The sequence below is a fragment of the Sinocyclocheilus rhinocerous genome, unplaced genomic scaffold (genome assembly GCF_001515625.1).
Source record: "Sinocyclocheilus rhinocerous isolate Xijiao unplaced genomic scaffold, SAMN03320098_v1.1 scaffold1408, whole genome shotgun sequence".
NCBI classification, from domain to species: domain Eukaryota; kingdom Metazoa; phylum Chordata; class Actinopteri; order Cypriniformes; family Cyprinidae; genus Sinocyclocheilus; species Sinocyclocheilus rhinocerous.
This window is the reverse complement of record NW_015649223.1, coordinates 79,100-84,980: the sequence shown is the minus strand read 5'-3', so window position 1 is coordinate 84,980 and position 5,881 is coordinate 79,100.

Genomic DNA, 5,881 nt, shown 5'->3' with positions numbered 1-5,881 from the left:
TCACTCGGGTCTAGGGTAAATTAGTGTTCAGTAATTACAAAGAAACTGGAATGCCATTTATCAAAAGAAGAATTTCACCCCAGCATCCAATGACCATGGGGGTCATCAATCCGCTTGTCGGTCCTCCAAAGACATAACGATTGTTCCCCTTCAGCTTAAGTGCATAATTCTGGATAGAGTGGGTTTTGCTTGCTAGTTAAGGGAGTTTGCGTGACAGGCAGCTGGTGACAACCTCAAGCCCAGATGCTGCTGCCCCACCTCTGCTCAGCTGTCCATAGTGGAGCCGGCTTTGAACAGCCTATTACCTCCACACAGCACCAGGGAAGGCAATCAGCACCACTGGAGCACTTCTCTTGGACCAGATGGTGAGAAAGATGAATCGCACCATTATATTAGAGCCCACTAATTCTTCTGATGAAACTAATTAAGCCGGTTCTCTTACCTCCCTTCAATCACCAAACATGGCTGATGGCAAGGCCACTCCCTCAATAAGTTATGAAATTCTAACGCTCCTATCTGATAAAACTTTTGACCTTAGCTCCTTTCAACATTCGATTGCTAATGAAAATGCTGCTTTAAAGTTTCATCCATGTATTCATAAAACACATCTAACTGGCATTACATTAGTTTCTGAACAGAGATATTCATCTCAGTCAGAATCTTTAAAACTGACCTTCAAATTGAATCAACTGAATTGTTCTAAAGGAAAAGTTGAATCAGTTTTCTCAAGTGTCTCAAGTATTTCTTAATGGGATAGTTTACCTAAAAATTTAAATTCTGTTATGTACTCAACCTCATGTCACATTAAGTGTTCTTGTAATAAATGCAACCCAGGTTCACTGGAAAAAACGTGCCTGTGGTGACATTTCTGCAAAATTATATTACACGGTTTTTTACACATTTCGCGACACCTTCAAAGAGAAATGTTCAGTAAGTGATGCTAAAAGTGCATTCAGTTTTATCCAAAATGAATGGACGTGAATTTGGTAACGTTTTATTACACTGCTTGTTGTACATATCGCAGCATGAAATGTCCGGGGAGTGGTGCTAAAAGTTTAATGCTCTAATTTGTGGTTGAAAATAATGTGTTAACTAAAGTAAACACATGAGGCAACCAAGCCATTTTCGCTTGCTTCTTTGAGCTCTTTTATTGTGACTTGTGTTTTACAGGGTGTCCACATTGCAAGTGCAGTATACTAGGTGAGCTACCGAGCAGGTTTATTATTGTACATCGGAAAAGCCATACATATGGAGCTGGTTATGTGATGCAAACCTCAACACGCATTAATTTACCATCACGCACTATAGCAAAAGCATTTTGAGGTCATAACAGTATTTCAAAAGGAATTGCATGAAAATATATAGGCCTATTTATTAATCAATATCCTTCCCCTTTAATCATAAATTGTGTGAAAAGGAATAAAAGTTGATGCCATTTTACTGCCTCAAGTGTTCATCTCAGCTGGAAACTGCAATGAACTGTATGTACAGGAAAAAAATCTAGGTAGTCCTGTATCTTCTCAAATGAGCCTATGTTGACATTGACAAAAAAAAAAAAAGGGGGGGTGTTCATGTTTTTTTTTCATGTTGTCCAGTTCAGACTATGATTTTTTCCTTGACAGACAGATGTGGCTTAATTATTCTCAGATTCAGTTTGAAAGCTGATATCAAATCAATCAAAATGAGATCAAAAGAACTTCAGAGCCAATGGCAACCACATGAAAACCCCAACATAACAGAGTCTCTCATAAGCCTTCAACATAACTGACCATTAAACAAGAGCAAGTGTTCCCCTTTACTCAAAAACACATAAAATAACACTTATTTTTTTAACATTTACTCCCACACAAATTTAAGTCGAATGAATGTAATGAAATGAAGTTGTGAAAAAACGTTGATTTGGCTTAGATCAAGTAATCAGATCAAGATTATTGCGCTTTTTGTAATTTCTGGAGCTTAACTGCCTCTGGTCACCATTTACTTTCATTGTATGAAAAAGAGCAGTGTGAATTCTCTGAAAACATCTCATTTGTTCGATGGGAGATAGAAAACCATAAAAGATGGAACAACATGAGGGTGAGTAAACGATGAGAATATTTACTTCTGGGTGAACTATCCCTTTAATAACAACAATACTTAAAAAAAAAAAAAAATTAATTTTGAACCTGGACTGCATTACAATCTGTCATATCCTAATTAGAGCCAAGAGAAAATGGTTTCTTCACACTCTCAGTTAGGTAGTAGCTGTTCTCGAGGCACCCACGCTTGTAACATTCACAGCTATTGCCAACATAGGACCGGGTAAAGATAAAGACTGCTCAGTTAATTGAATCCAACACAGAACTGTAGGCAGTTTCCAAAGTACTAAACATGATGATATTTGTTTATGTAAGCACACAGTGAAGTAACAAAAAGTTCATTCCACAATCCTCGTCATACTGGCAGTATTGAACCATGCATACAGCAAGACGAAGGCGGTGGCTTGCTTTCCAGAAAAAAATTTCAGGCATTAAGGCCTTCTTTAATATGTCACAATAAAATGTCACATGTTCTGTGGTGTGTGAAGTACATGACCACATAGCAGTGACGCACATCTTCAGCTGGATGTCGGACACATGGCTTGACCTTTCTCCAGCATGGATGTTATAATGGGTACCAAACAAAGGATGGCCAAGCATTCCTGGGCCAATTCCAACTTGTGCCTTGTTCTCGTGGCATAAAATTCCCTAGCAAAGCACTGCAATGAGATGACACTTTCATAAGTGAAGTATTCACACCCTCAAAATCTGTTGCAAATATAGCCACAAGCACTAATAATAGAACAATCACTCTTAACCAGTAAGGGGGTAAATACATTTGCATGGCACTGTGAGTGAAATATCCATTTTCTTTCTATTTTGACCACAATTCTGATAAAACTTCTTTATTTTAAGTCCTTTTCATCAATTCAATCTGTTTAATCTTCCCTGGTATAAAGAGAGGTAAAACACATGCTGATGGTTTGACTGTACTGCCGCTGGGTATAAATCAACACTGGCAAAAGGACAACAGTAATCATATTCACCTAATCTCCCATGACAGATTCAGGACATGCTTTTCATTATAGCAAAAGTGGATAACTGAGCAATAAGCACTGTTTCAAAGTTTACTCAAATCCTGCTCAAACTAACAAAGAGATTCTTGTTCCTGAGCGGTTGATGACGCACTGGATTTGCTCAGGGTTAAGGCAGGACAAGGACAAGGTGATGAATTTTTACTACATTCTGATACACGTTTCTTTTCCATCTTAGATTTAGTTTCTCTGCAGCTATACTGTTGGTCTAAATATTGAGTTTTATATTGTATAGACAGCATGTTATAAATATTCCCCTGTGTAGTTTACTAAACTACAGTGAATGAAAATAGTCACAGAACTGTTAGAGCAGTGGTTTTCAATCCTGGTCCTGGGGACCCACTGCTCTGCACAGTTTGTATGTTTCCCTTATCTGACAACTCAGCTGAGTTTATGGAGTTCTCACTTAATGAGCTGGTGATCTGAATAAGGTGTGCTAAATAAGGGAGACATACAAAATGTGAAGAACAGTGGGTCCCAAGGACCAAGATAGAAAAACACTGTGTTAGAGGAACTCAGGAACATATTTAAAATGATTTCTTAAAGTAAAAACTTTGGCAACAATCATTAAAGGAATAGTTAAAAGTGAAAATTTACTGAAAATCTACTAGGGTTGCAAAGGGGTGGAAACTTTCCAAAAGTTTCTGAAAATTCCTGAATTTATTCGCAAGTTTCCGAAAAATCCAGGAAAGATTCCCAAATTTCTGGAAAGTTTCAGAAACTTTCCAGACATTTTCCTCCTCTTTGCAACCTTAACATTTACTCACCCTCAGGCCATCCAAAATGAAGATGAGTTTGGTGAGTACTTGATTTCTTCATCTGAGAAATGTAGTATTACATCACTTGCTCACCAATGGATCCTCTGCAGTGAATGGGTGCCGTCAGAATGAGAGTCCAAACAGCTGATAAAAACATCACAATAATCCACACCACACCAGTCCATCAGTTAATGTCTAATGAAGAGAAAAGCCGTGTGTTTGTAAGAAACAAACAAATCCATCATTAAATTGTTTTAACTTTAAAATGTAGATTTGACTAAAATAAGTCCATAGTTTATCATAACGCTTCCTGCAGTAAAAAAAAAAAAAAGTCCATCACCTGTTGTCTTCTTGCATCAAAATCCACCAACGTATTTTTAAAAACTGTTTTGAACTGTTTTCGCATCTAAACAGTGCTTGATCTGTGCAAATTTCTCTCCTGATTCAGACAACTTTTTTTCACTGGAGAAAGAAATAATATAGTTAGAGGATTATTTTAGCCAGTAGCAACACTCTGAAGTTAAAGACATTTTAATAATGGATTTGTTTCCTACAAACACTATGCTTTTCACTTAAAAAGATGTTAACTGATGGATCGCTCTTGTGGATTATTGTGATGTTTTTATCAGCTGTTTGGACTCTCATTCTGACGGCACCCATTCACTGCAGAGGACCCATTACTGAGCAAGTGATGTAATGCTAAATTTCTCCAAATCTGTTCTGATGAAGAAACAAAATTAATCTACATTTTGGATGGCCTTTTTAGCTAATTTTCATCTTTGGGTGAACTATTCCTTTAAAATGAATTTAAAAGTAAATAAATATAATGTAAACAAATGTAATTAACATTTGGAATAAAAAAGCTGATGTATGTAAAAAGACCACTGGTTTAAATAAATGTGAAAATATCACTGTTTAGGATATGGTCACAATGGCACTACAGAACTTTTGCATTCTATCCTTTTGTAACAGAAACAGCTCAGTGCATGCTTTACCAATCTGAAATAAACCTAATAAATTTGTAATCTTTCATCTCTTAAGACATCAATGTAGTATGGCATTTTGAATAATGCTTCTTTAATTTTCTGAATAAATCTAAAAGATTTATACATTTTTGCCATATTTTCATCCAGCACGATAAACATGCAAAATTCATAATCACACACCCTACATCTTTTATGACAGGCACTGCCTTGTAAAGTTATGTTTATGGTCAGTATAACTTATTACCTTCATTCTTCAGTAGTGTGCAGCATAGCCATATTTGAAAATCATACTTGTGTTGAATAGATTTACAATAAATACTGTATGTCACAAGCAGCAAGGGGAGTGTGGGAATGATTCATATAAATTGTGGCAAGTGGTGGCACAGCTGAAGAACTGGCACCAACATAGGGTAATGTCTGAAGGCATATTTTACAGTGGCCTGTCATTCCCTTATAGCCTTTAAAACAAGTCAAATCCATGTTTGTGACAGCTAGAGCCTGCTGGACGAGTGAAAACTCTGCCCATCCACACAATGCAGTCACAATAATCTGAGGACAAAACAGTTAAAGTGATAAGGCAATGCTAATAAAATGCATTTTCAGGACCGTTAAAAAATCAATTGCCACAATTTACAAATAATCGCCCTTAAATGCTTTAACAGCATAACTTATCTTGCACTGCTGTCATCCTCGCTCAGTTCAAGGTCTATGCATAACCAAAGTTTCAGCACAAAAACAATACAATGTAACTGTTATCTATTATTTATATCAGTGATTTGTTTGTGCATTATAATACTAGTTGATTCTGTAGAATTAAGACCATCAGTTCTAATGACTTCCTCTGATGGTGCTAGATGAAGATAAGGATGTTTTCATTTTTGAAATCAAAATGTGGATTGCTTATTAACTGATACTATAATCTCATTTGGAAATGACATTAGTGTGCTTTCAGCATGACTTAAAAAAGTGAATTCTTGCCTATGGCTGATTTACAATTTGAAATTCACAGTGTCAAGTCCAATTTA